The 13843-nt window shown below is 47.8% G+C and overlaps 1 protein-coding gene across 8 annotated transcripts in view; it reads right to left on the reverse strand.

Annotated features, from left to right (window-relative positions):
• NLRC5 (NLR family CARD domain containing 5) overlaps positions 1–13843 on the reverse strand; it is an 81622-nt gene that overhangs the window by 59455 nt on the left and 8324 nt on the right. The window lies entirely within an intron of this gene.

The raw sequence follows: 13843 nt of genomic DNA on the forward strand, positions 1-13843 counted from the left end.
ATTTATTTGACAGATCACAAGTAGGCAGAGAGGCAGGCAGAGAGAGAGGGGGAAGCAGGATCCCTGTTGAGCAGAGAGCCCGATGTGGGGCTCGATCCCAGGACCCTGAGATCATGACCTGAGCCGAAGGCAGAGGTTTTAACCCAATGAACCACCCAGGTGCCCCTTAACCACTGTTGTTAGAAAAAAGACAAGACGGGTTTGTGCCCCCCCCCCATTTGTGTGCTGAAGCCTGCATCACCAGTGTGACTGTATTTGGAGGTGGGGTCTTTGGCCCCCGGGGCCAGGAGGATGGAGCCCTCGGGAGGGCTCAGGGAGCTTACAAGATAGAGGCAGGGGACAGCCTGCTTCCTCTCTGGCCCCCGCCTCGCCACCATATATGGAGAGGGTGGCCATCTACCAAGGAAGAAAGACCTTGCTGGACACCAGATCTGTGGGCTCCCTGAGCTTGGGGCTTCCCAGCCTCCAGAACTGCAAGGAGCAAATGTGTGTCGTGTAAGCCACTCAGCCTGGAGTGGTTCTGTTACGGCAGCCCGAAATGACTAAGATGAACTTCCCTGTGACCACAGAAAGTAGAAGAAGAAAACCCTCTCTGAGTTAACATGTGGATTTAAGGCAATGCCGCTCACACTAGAGCAGGATACTTGGGAGGACGTGATGCAATTATAACAATAGTCATTTAGACAGAAAAGGGCAGATATGACAAGTGTTTATATACCTCAAATATTTCATAACAAACAGTTTAAGTTTGAATGAGAAAAGGGAAGACAATTCTAGCCAGCACTATTTGTTGGGAGAGGCAGGAGGTAGTGGAGAGGCTTTCAAACATCACAGGGCATCTTATTAAAACACATGTCAGTAAAACTATTAAAAATTGAAAAAAAAAATGGCCAAAGGAACGGAATCAAAGTAGCTTCACACGCACCTAAAACACACCCATTAATCAACGGTATTAAGACAAGACATATGGAAAAACACATCGTATTAACAGACATGGTAATACAAGTGTTTTAAATTTAAGGAATTACTGTTTAATTAAGGAATGGAATGAAAATGTTCTGTCTGGGAAGCAGGAGGCATCTCCCACTCCCACTGAAGGGCCATAATGAAGAAAAAGACAATACAAGCATTGGTGCAGATGAGGAGAAATGGGAACTTCATATCCTGCTGGGGGCGGGGGACAGAAAACAAAGCAGCCTCCTCGGAAAACAGTGTGGAGGTCCTTAAAATGCTATCCACAGAGCAACTGCAGAACCCAGCCATTCTACCCTCAGATTTCTCTCCAAGAGTAACAAAAACGGACATTCGTGCAAAAATCTGTACACGAATGGTCATTATTCACAACAGCCCAACAGTGAAAGCAATGCAAATGTCCAGAAGCTCACGGATGGAGAAGTAAAGTCCAGTCTATCTCTACGGTGGGATATTATTCAGCCATAAAAAGGAGCAAAGTACAGATACTAGAGCAAGGACGAACCATAAGAATGTTAGGCCAAGCAAAAAAGCTCCCAAGTATATCACTGAATAAATGTTTGTGTGTGTGTGTGTGTGTGTGTGTGTGTGTGTCTGTGTGTGTCTGTGTTTGCATACACAGAGACCAACTCTAGGGCTACACACAGACCAGGGATAGGACTTTGCCCGGGGAGGGGGGGTTGGGGTACCCAGACAAAGGAGAATCCTCTACGCTGTACTCTTTCGGACCCGTTTTACATGCAAACATTTTAATAGGCAAATTTTTATTAAAAAAAAAACAAAAAACAGGGGCGCCTGGGTGGCTCAGTGGGTTAAAGCCTCTGCCTTCAGCTCAGGTCATGATCCCAGCATCCTGGGATCAAGCTCCGCATCGGGCTCTGCTCAGCGGGGAGCCTGCTTCCCTTCCTCTCTCTCTCTCTGCCTGCCTCTCTGCCTATCTGTCTGTCAAGGAAATAAATAAAATCTTAAAAAAAGACAAAAAAACAAAAAAAAATAGGGGCGCCTGGGTGGCTCAGTGGGTTAAGCCTCTGCCTTCAGCTCAGGTCATGGTCCCAGGGTTCTGGGATCGAGCCCTGCATCGGGTTCTCTGCTCGGCAGGGAGCCTGCTTCCTCCTCCCTCTCTCTCTGCCTGCCTCTCTGCCTACTTGTGACCTCTGTCTGTCAAATAAATAAATCTTTAAAAAACAAACAAACAAATATAAAGACATTCACATTAAAACCAGAAGGGGCTCCTGGGTGGCTCAGTCGGTTAAGCACAGGACTCTTGATTTCAGCTCAGATCACGATCTCAGGTTTGTGGCATCGAGCCCCGTGTCAGGCTCTGTGCTCAGCGTAGAGTCTGCCTGGGATATTCTCTCTCTCTCTTCCTCTCCTTCTGCCCCTCCCCCCTCTTGCTTTCTTTCTCTAAAATAAATAAATAAAATCTTTAAAAAAACTGAGTAAATGTTGCCTCATTGTGTAAAGAAGATAAATCTGTCGTGATAAGTAACCCCAAGAAATGATCAGTGACGGCTCACAGAAATGGAAGTTCCTCCGTTAGGTTACATAATAAAACTAAAATAGAGGGGCACCTGGGTGGCTCAGTGGGTTAAAGCCTCTGCCTTCGGCTCAGGTCATGGTCCCAGGGTCCTGGGATCGGGCCCCGCATCGGGCTCTCTGCTCAGCAGGGAGCCTGCTTCCCTTCCTCTCTCGCTGCCTGCCTCTCTGCCTACTTGTGATCTCTGTCTGTCAAATAAATAAATAAAATCTTAAAAAAAAAAAAAAAACTAAAATAGAACTAGAAGGCAATCAATAAGAATAAACACATATGTCAAGTATGACAGAGAGAGCCTAAAAATTCAAATCAAGAAGTAATTCATACCTATTAAGGACATATTTTATTCTACGTTTCAGTTGGACGTTGGTGTGTTTGTTATGGGGACAGAATGACATTTGCACTGGAAAAGGAGCCGAAGGAGGTGAACAGACAAGCATAAAGAATACGGGCTAGATGCCGGGCCAGGGCCTCTTGGCCTCCACGACTTCAGCTCTCACAACTCTAACTCTCGGATGCCCCGTGAGCATCTTATTTTATTTTATTTTATTTTATTTATTTATTTATTTTTAAAGATTTTATTTATTTGACAGAGAGAGATCACAAGTAGGCAGAGAGGCAGGCAGAGAGAGAGGGGAAGCAGGTTCCCCACTAAGCAGAGAGTCCGATGTGAGGCTCGATCCCTGGACCCTGAGATCATGACCTGAGCCAAAGGCAGAGGCTTTAACCCACTGAGCCACCCAGGTGCCCCATCCCCGTATGCACTTTAAAGTGTCAAAGTCCCAAACGGCAACCCCGACCTTCCTCTTCCCAAATGAACTGCCTGCTTCCACCACCACCCTTCCCACGTCCCTGAAGGTTGGCCTCCTGCTTCCTGGAGCTCCGGCCAAGGAGGGCTAACTTTTTCCATATGTACTGCAGACTCTCACTTCCTCCGCAGCTGCTGCCTGAACGCGGTGCCACCATTTCTCACTGGGTCCTTTGGACCAGGAGACCTGGTACCCCTTCTGCCGGCCCCAACATCCTCCATGGAGGCTCAGAGTGTCCCGGTCAGGCTGTGGCCCACGGCAGGTGCCTCCATCACGCAGAGGACCCTCCCCCACCCTAAGTGAGAGCCAGAGTCCTTTCCAACGTTACCTGATTGTTTGAACAGTTTTTTAAAACAACAAACATGAAAACTTTATTTTTTATTAAGAGTTTATTTATTTGAGAGAGACATAGACAGAGACAGAGATAGCGACAGAAAGCACAAGTGGGGAGGAGAGGGAGAAGCAGGCTTCCCACTGAGCAGGGAGCCCAACACAAGGCTCCATCCCAGCACCCTGGGATCACGACCTGAGCGGAAGGCGGATGTTTAATGGACTGAGCCACCCAGGCGCTCCCAAACATGACAACTTTAAAATTTCATTTGTTTTTTTTTTTTTTTTAAGATTTTATTTATTTATTTGACAGAGAGAGAGAGATCACAGGTAGGCAGAGAGGCAGGCAGAGAGAGAGGGGGGAGGCAGGCTCCCTGCCGACCAGAGAGCCCGATGCGGGGCTTGATCCCAGGACCCTGAGATCATGACCTGAGCCGAAGGCAGAGGCTTTAACCCACTGAGCCACCCAGGCGCCTCCCCCTTTTTTATAAAGACTTTATTTGTTGCCTTTTTTAAAAAAAATTAACTTTTGGCATCTTATGTTTGGTGCTTTACGTTCACAGTAGAGAAAACTGTTCATTTTGTCAAGAATGCTCAAACGTGAGGGGCGCCTGGGTGGCTCAGTCGGTTGAGTGTCCTTCTCTTGGTTTTGGCTCAGGTCATGATCTCGGTGTCAGGGGATCTGCTGAGATTTTCTCTCTCGGCCCCTCCCCCAGCATGCATGCGCACCCACTCTCTCTCTTTCCTCTCGCTCTCAAAAAAAAAAAAAAAAGTTCCAACAGTAGAGCACACAGTTGCATATGATCTTTTCCTGGACTTAGAAATCTCGTCTCTTCACATTTAATTTAGTTTATTTTGCTTTGGCTTTTTTTTCTCCTTATTAGATTGGCCAGCAGCTGCCGTCTCTCATGTTTAAAGAGACAAAACAAAACTTTCATTTCCATTTATCAGTTCTGCGGAAATTTCTCTTTTTTAGTTTTATAATTTTTTTTATCTCCTGACTTCTCTTCCCTGATTTACTGAGACTGTTATTCATTAAGTTTATGAGTGAGTTTCTCGCTTAAATAATTTCTAGTCTTTCCATTTTAAAAAATAATAAGAGAAACCACTTTTGGCCAATTTCCATGAATTTCTGTCAAGTTTATATCAAATTTACATTATAAGTAAATTATAATTATAATTTTTTAAAAGATTTTATTTATTTGACAGAGACAGTGAGAGGTAACACAAGCAGGGGGAGTGGGAGAGGGAGAAGCAGGCTCCCTCCCGATGCAGGGCTTGATACCAGGACCCTGGGATCACGACCTGAGCCCAAGACAGACGCTTAATGACTGAGCCACCCAGGCACCCCAGTAATTATAATTTTGAGGTGAGTCATTTAATGGAGGCTAAGTTATTCTTTAAACCCTTGCCATTAATCTTTTGTTTTATTAGGCTGTACAAGGAATGACTCCTATGCAATTTCTGCTTCAGGGAAGTATGTTGAGATTTTCCTTTTTTGCTTGGCATATGACAAATTTTAAAATATTCCATGACATTTGTAAAGTTACTCTTCTTCAATAAATACGCATTTTGAGCCCCCAAGTTATGCCGAAATAAAGTCTGGATGGGGCTAATATTTAAATGTGAAAAGTTAAATGATAAAAGTACTAGATTACAGCTCTTCAATTTACAACAACTCATGAAGCTGTACGTTGAATTTTCTGATTTTTTTCTACATTACAATTTCACCACAAAGCCGTTAAAATTTTTTTTTAAGTGCTAGAAAAAAAACATGGGGAAAAGTTTTAAAAAAATAATTTCAAAATAGACAGGGTATAGCTGGGCATTACACAAAACTCAGAAATCATAAAAGAAAAAAAGGGAATGAAATTGAAACTTCCGTATTGTCAAAGAACACAGCAAATAAAGCAAGAAGACAAATGGCAAAGCGGGAAGAAGTCTACACGCTGCATCACAAAGATATGACTGCTTTTAATATATCAAGAGTGAGTACAAATCAATAAGAAAAAGACCAATAACCTGATAGGACCGTTGGCAAAGAACCTGAACTGTTTACAGAAAAGGAAACATGAATGTTCTGAAACGTATACGAAAAGATGTTCAACTTCACAGGAAGTGAAAGAAACACATGTGAAAAACTAAAAGAGACATACAGTTTCCCAGGTCTTAGATTGTCAAGGGAATTGTATAGCTGGCAAGGTTGCGAATTAGCAAGCGTTTGGACGCCTTGCTAATGGGAGTGTACACCGACACAACTTGATCTACGAAGATCGCAAATGCCACGGAACCACAACCAGCAATTCCACGCTGATGCATCTATTTGTCACGTGCAAAATAACAGATGTTCAGGAACACTTAGCGTTGGCTTGCTTATAGCAGTGAAAGACTGCAAAACCTCTAAATGTCCCTGAATGGTGGAATTCCATGCAGGCATCAAAAAGGACAAGGCTGAGCGATGTGGGATGACACGGAATGGCATTTGTAACACGCGGGCATAGTCCTCGGGCCACAGTTATTTCTAACGCTCAGCCGCTGTCTGTCCTGGTCTCGTTTCTGTTGGAACTGCCTATCAGCTTCCCACCACCTCTTAGATAAAAAAAAAACCACGTTAATACATCCGCCACAAAGAAGGTGCCACCTCCACATGAGGGGGCCAAGAAAGGTTCAAAGGATGAATAGACAAATGGTCTTTTGCCATGGGGTTGCTGGCCACCTCCCAGCCCTCTCACGTACCTGCTGCCCTGCCCATGGGATAGGACACAAGGCTCCACCTCCCCATCCCACCCGCTTGGTGCACCCTCTGCCTCCAATGCCCTCCCCCTTTCCCCTGACCGGGCAAACTACTCCTCTGCACCCAGCTCAACTCCAGGAAGTCCTCTAGGCTGCCTTCCCAGACCAAGCCACGCCACACCCTGCCACCGCTGCCCTTCACTCCTTAGTGTTCTGTTCTTTCTCCTCCATGCAGGTCATCCCGCCCCGCATTGCCATTTCCTCTCGGCCCACCGGCTCCCCTCTGCACGCCAGCAATAGCTTGGGGGCCAGGGCAGGGCCCGATTCTGGATCAGAGCAAATGCCTTGCACCAGGGTCCTAGATTTGAAACTCTGCTAGTTGCCAGCTGTGTGGCATTAGTCGGATTACTGTCTCTTAGCACCTCAGTTTTCCCATCTGTAGAATGGGGATTTTTCTAGATCAGGCTTTTAGAAGCGGAGCCTGAGACAGGGATCCCTGCAAACGTTATTTATTGAGAGGGTAAGGGAAGTCTTGTCTCAGCCTGATACACAGTGGGGGCTGGGACGGGGGTAGCTCTGGAGTGTGAACAACGCCACAGAGTCTGTCCTATCCTGTCAAGGGGCAGGGAGGGCGGGGCTGTTACACTCCCATATCGGTCAGTTGTTGCCTGCGGGTCATGCCCAACGGATGGGGAGGGAGGCACTTTAGGAGATCATTGCTATTAGCCAACAGTAAGCCTTCCATAAGGGTGCTGATGCTGGCGGCTTAGGCCCACAGTGGATGGGGGATGGGAACGCTGGCTGACTGAGCGGGGAGCAGGTGAGTAAGAGAGATCACCATCAGAGTCTGCTGTGGACGTACGATCATCTACCAGGCAAGGTCAATGGGAGATGAAGCAGGCATCTGGCCCGCTCGAGAAAGGCTCAGACATGCTGACTCTCATTACAAATGGCACTGCTGTTATTTCCGCTGTAAGCCCAGACCAGGGTACAAGGAAGGAAGGGAGGGATGGCAGAGAGGACACGGCTCGGGTCACAGACTTCTGATTGCTGTTCCTTTGGTTTCTTTGCTCATCCTGACTCCCCAGGCTTGGATTATCGGGGAGCCCCCAGGAGGCTGGGCCAACCTGTCTACTTGTCAAGTGGCTTGTTGGGACCCATCTCCTCGTCTCTCCCGGGGGGACCCCACCTGCCTTTCCTGTGCCTAAGGGCCGGTGGGAAGGGTCAAGTCGACAGAAGCCCCGTCCTCACAGCACTGGCAGGCCTGGTTCTGCCCCTGGCTCCAGGGCCAGGGTGGGAGAAGCGAGGACAGAAGGGGCAGCTGAGGATGGCCAATGGGGAGAGAGGGACAGAGGTAATAAGGGCTCATGTCCAATGTCAGCACCAGAAAGGCCATGCTCGGTGGGGCCCTATGAAAGGCTTGGCCACCCTGGGGTGAATCAGACCCACAGGGGCCCTCACGTCCTCCCAGAATGCCCCATGCCAACCCCTGCCAGGGGTGATGGCAGCGGCCGGGCCCCCGCCCTCCCCCAGGGGTGGCTGGCTACAATCCAAGGCTTCAGAGGATGCCTGAGCCTCGGGGCAAAGGGAAACGGAGCTGGAAGAGGCCTGGCTGTGAGTCCGTGCCCGGCCCATTTTACAGACAGGGAGAATGAGTGGTCCTCACGGCTACTAGGCAGCACAGGCACAGCTGGCCTGACCGGATGACCAGGTGGGCTCTTTCCAGGAGGCTGATGCAGCCCCACCCCAGGAGTGGCCCCCGTCTCATGGGGGGGGTGCCCCAGAGCACACAGCTGCAGAGATGTCAGCAGCCATTTCCGCCCTCACCCACAAAAGCTGGTGGGACAGGCAACAGGGGCCTGGATGCAGCACATTTCCACAGCGGGAGGATGTGGGCTGACTGTGCCTTTGAAAACCATCATCTTCATTGTCCTCACAACGTTAGGGTCCCCAGGACTCATGCTCGGTCACATTGCTTGATTGATGCTGAGGTTCCCAGCGGCGAGGAGACTGGCCAGGTCACGGCTAGAGAGCCAGAGAACCGGCAGTTGACCAAACATCTCCAGGCCCTGGAGCCCTCTGGGGGGATGGAGTGAGCAGCTGGGGTGTGGGGAAGGGGGCGGGGAGGGACCCGGAGAGGGCGGAGCAGCCCGCATCCGCACTCTGGGCCTTGGGCCCAGGCTGTCCCTGTCCCGCATCCAAGGAGGTCTCTCTCTTCTCATCACTGCAGACTGGGGAATCTGGGTCTCGGCCCATACCACTGGTTTAAGTCACCTCTGTCACCCCCGCTGCCTTCCTGCACAAAAGGCTTGGTCCTTCCACCAGAGGACCCCCGAGGGTTTCCAGATGCACCCTCCTCTGGGACCAGCATGCCCTAGAGCCAGCAGGTGACCAAGTAGTGGCCTTGCCTCTCCTGCTTAGCCCCGGCAGTTTGGGCCGGGCACCCACACAAAGTGGCTAGTGAGCCTCCCATGAGAAGACTTTCACCCAACATGTTCCCAGGATCTTCCAGGCCCAGGTCTGGGGCTGCCAAACTCATCTGCACTTTAGAATCATCCTGGGGGGGCTTCCAGAAATTCCAACGGGCCTCACCCTGGACCAGTCATAGCATCATCTCTCCAGGTGGAACACAGGCATCTTTCTGAACTCTCTCACGTGCTGACAAGCTTGGGAATGAATGTTCCAGGCTGGGTTCGAGGACACCCGGCTCTCCATTCCCAATCGGGGGAGAATGGTTTTGTGTTCCCTTGCATTTGGCGCCCTGCCTCTCCAGCAAACCAGAGCCAAGGGCTTCTTGCCCTCTGAAAGGCTGGGGACAGGAAAGCCACCAAGATGGCCTTATTTAGATGAAACCCTGTGGGTGTCTCCCAATGACTAACACTTCCGCCTCTGCCCTGTTCCTTGGCACCTTGCGCTCCAGCGCTGTGACTCTGCCAATGGCTGTCACACAGGCCCTGCCTCAGCACAGCTACACCCAAATGGAAACAAAGCTGAGGTCTGGAAATCCCCTCTTTATCTCCAACCATGCCATTGCTGAAGATCCCAGAGAAATATGGTTTTGGAGTTCTGGGGCCCAGAGTCAGACAGAGAAGGGCAAATACCATATAATCTCACTTACATGTGGAGTCTAAAAACCAAACCAAACCAACCAACCTAAAAAAAAAAGGACACAGAGAATCGCCAAGGAGTGCTGGGTGTAGTAGGGTGGGCAAAATGGGCGAGGGGTCCCAAAGGTACAAACTTCCAATTATAAAGTAAATATATCATGGGGATGTAATACATAGCTGAGTGACGAGAGTCAGTAATACTCTATTGCAGGGGCACCTGGCGGGCTCAGTCCATAGAGCATGTGACTCTCGATCTCCGAGTTATGAGCCCTGCGCTAGGTGTAGTGATTACTTAAAAATTAAAAAAAAAAATCTTAAAAAAGGTAAAAAACAATACTCTCTTGCGTTTTTGGAAGTTGTTAAGAGATACTTCTTAAGAGTCTTCAACACCAGAAAAAAAAGTTTTTTGTAACTGTGTGGCGACAGATGTTCATTACACCTCTTGCAGAGATCATTTTGCGATGTGTGTAAATATCAAATCATGATGTTACACACCTGAAACTGATACGACGTCATGTGTGAATTACACCGCAGGGAAAAATGAAAAAAAAAATTTTTTTTTGAGAGAGTGGTGGGGCAGAAGGAGAAAGAATCTCAGGCAGACTCCATGCCCAGCGCCAAGCCCAATGCTCCATCTCATGACCCTGAGATCGTGACCTGAGCCGAAATCAAGAATTGGACGCTTAACTGCCTGAGCCACCCAGGCATCCCCCAAATGAAACAATTTTTAAATAAATATATAAAATAAGACCTATGCTGACCCCAGAGGTTTTTTCTTAACTGAAGCACCATACCACCTTCATAAATAATTCTTTCCAAAGTTACCATTTCCACAGCTCTTGATGATTTTTTGCTCATAAAATAGAATCAGTCATTTGAAAAGTTCTGAACATCGCAGAAATATATAACTTGAAGTTTATAGCTCACGATCTCACCCTTTAGGGAGAGGTACCCAATTTCTAAGTCGTTCTATGCACATCTGAGGCCACGTCTGCCTGATCTGAGACTCAGAAAACCATTTCCTTAAAATTTTTCTAAGAAGCATCTCGCATTGAGCTTCGTTTCCTAAACTGGTGTTCACCACGAACAGAAGATAACCCTCAAAAAAGAGAAAGACAAACAAACAAAGTAAAACAAAACCAAATGACACTGTTGAAACGGAACCAGAGTCACTGTCTGGGCACAGCTCTGGCCTGGGACCTGGCCTCCCGCTGCTGAAAAGGAGACCAGGGATATGAGAAGCATGAGGTCAGCCTCAGCTGAGACTTTCTCCTTGACTTATCTGGAAGGATATAAGAGAACTGAAAAGAAGATAACATTCTCCCTTTATGACTCAATTTACATGAATGCCTTGACTGCACGCCTCCTAAAATCATCCCATTGACTCCTACTGGATAAGTCTCTGTCCGGACCCATCCATTTCAAGAACTGGGTACCGAGGCCCAGAGATGCACAGGACACCTTCCAGACTGCAGAAAAAAAGGCTGTCACAAAGACACATAAGTCAGCAAGCTGTTTCTGACGACTTCTCTCTACAACCAGACGCCACGACAAGATCTGAGTGTCTCAGAGTCACAGCTGCCCAGGGCTTGAATGCTCCCTCCCTTTCCCATGAGGGGCAGAAAGACCCATCAAGGCACGAGGCTGGGGGGGTGGGTCTGAGGGTCTGGTGACTGTACGGATGCCACCCCTCCACCAAGGAGATGGGTGCTGGGGGCATAATGCAACTTCCCAGGGGCCTGCCGCTTCTACCTCTGCACAGTATTTTGGGAGAGAAATGTAGAAATGTGGTCTCAGATACTTGAGAAATAAAGGTCGGGGAGATGGTGCTGGAAAGATGGCAGGAAGCACCAGGACTCTGTCTCCCTACCGAGACCAGAACTGGCATGGGCACAACGATCTATCTGATAGAACTATTCGGAAACTCTGGAGACTTTGAATGCTTGCCACTTCCAGGGAAACTCGTGGGCGGTAAACTGGGGTTAATTTCGGTCAATTCCAGCTCTAAGCCGGAGCAGCTTTCCATACCCCAGACCCAGCCACATGGTGGACAGATGCGCCCATGTTCCTGGGGCAGCCTGCACACAGCGTATAAGAATCAGGGTGAGTGAAAAGGACCCTGTCCTCCAAATACTGGAGATTTGTGCTCTGCTTGCTGGTTATTGCTTCTCATCACCGAAGTGGAGAAAGAAAAGGCAAGCAGTCATTGTTGTCGTGTCTCCCCTCATTGCTGCAAGACCCTCTCCCTCCGGTTAAACTCTCTGGAGACTGAGAGGGCCACATCCCTTTGTTCCCATCATGATTCTTCCTTTTTCCCCTTTCTGGAGCTAGATACTAAAGACTGGGACATTCAAAAATGACTACAATATAAGGAGAAAATTAGAAAATGACCACATATGCCCAAGGAAAACTCAGAAAAGATACCAGAAGATGTTAGGCTTACCCTCAGACTGATGATCCTTGGCACAGAGACATCCCACAGCAATGCAAAAACCAACACAAGAAACAGAAACAATAATAAAACCCCAGCAAACTGTGGGGAAAAGAGAGATTCTGATTTCCAGAATTATCACATTATTATACTCAAATATCCAGGATTCAACAACAACAACAACAAAATCACAAAGCATATGAAGAGACAGGAAAGTATGACTCATTCGAAGAAAAAAAAAATCAACAGAATCTGTCCCTGAGAGAGACTTAATGGCAGATAATGATTTTAAAACAACGGTCTCAAAGAGGCACCCGCCTGGGTCACTTAGCCAAGCACGAAACTCTTGATCTCAGGGCTGTGGGTTTGAGGCTCACAATGGGTGTGGAGACTGCTTAAAAATAAAATCTTTTTTTTCTTTTTAAGATTTTATTTATTTATTTGACACAGAGAGAGAGAGAGAGAGATAGCGAGAGAGGGAACACAAGTGGGAGAGGGGGTGGGAGAGGGAGAAGCGGGCTTCCTGCTGAGCAGGGAGCCTGAGGGAGCCTGATATGGGGCTCTATCTCAGGACCCTGGGATCATAACCTGAGCCGAAGGCAGATACTTAATGACCAAGCCACCCAGGCGCCCAAAAATAAAATCTCTTTTTAAAAAACTGTTTTAGGGGTGCCTGGGTGGCTCAGTGGATTAAAGCCTCTGCCTTCGGCTCGGGTCGTGATCCCAGGGTCCTGGGATGGAGCCCCACATCGGGCTCTCTGCTCAGCAGGGAGCCTGCTTCCTCCTCTCTCTCTCTCTGCCCGCCTCTCTGCCTACTTGTGATCTGTCAAATAAAAAAAAAATTTAAAAAAATATTTAAAAAATTAAAAAATAACTGTTTTAAATGCTCCAAGAACTAAAGAAAGAGAAAGTCAAGAACACGGTGTGTGAACAAAATAAAAATATTAATAGAGAGAAAACTTAAAGAGAAATCACAAAGAAATTCTGAAGCTGATGAGTACAATCACTGAGATGGAAAATTCACCACAGGGATTCAAAAGCAGATGCGGGTAGGCAGAAGAATCCGTGAACTTCAAGATAGGACAATGGACGTTACTGATGCAGACAAACAAAAAGAGAAAGATTGAAAAAAAAAGCAAAACAGAGAGGAAGGCAAACCATAAGAGACTTTTAACTCTAGGAAACAAACAAAACTCAAGGAGGGTTGCTGGAAGGGGGTTGGGGGTGTGATGGGGTAACTGGGCATTGGGCATTAGGTGATGGAATGAGCACTGGGTGTTCTATGCAACCGATGAATCACTAAATTCTACCCCTGAAACTAATAATACATTACATGTTAACTAAATTGAATTTATTATTTTTTTAAAGATTTTATTTATTTGACAGACATACCACAAGTAGGCAGAGAGGCAGGCAGAGAGAGAGAGAGGAAGGGAAGCAGGCTCCTTGCTGAGCAGAGAGCCCGATGCTGGCCTTGATCCCAGGACCCTAAGATCATGACCTGAGCCGAAGGCAGAGGCTTAACCCACTGAGCCACCCAGGCGCCCTGAATTTATTTTTTTAAAAATATTTTATTTATTTGAGAAAGAACAAGAGCAGAGCCAGAGAGCATGAGCAGGGTGGGGGAGGGGCAGAGGGAAAGGTGGTAGCAGGATCCTGGCTCAGCAGGGAGCTGGCTGCAGGGCTAGACCCCAACCTGAACAGAAGGCAGACACTTAACCGACTAAGCCACCCAAGCATCCCATAAACCACATACTTTTATTTTATTTTATTTTAAGATTTTATTTATGTATTTGACAGACAGAGATCACAAGTAAGGAGAGAGGCAGGCAGAGGGGGGGGGGGAAGCAGGCTCCTCACTGAGCAGAGAGCCTGATGCAGGGCTCGACCCCAGGACCCTGAGATCACTACCTGAGCCCAAGGCAGA

Source organism: Lontra canadensis, unplaced genomic scaffold, assembly GCF_010015895.1.
Source record: "Lontra canadensis isolate GAN:19392208 unplaced genomic scaffold, GSC_riverotter_1.0 scaffold8, whole genome shotgun sequence".
Taxonomy (NCBI): Eukaryota; Metazoa; Chordata; class Mammalia; order Carnivora; family Mustelidae; genus Lontra; species Lontra canadensis.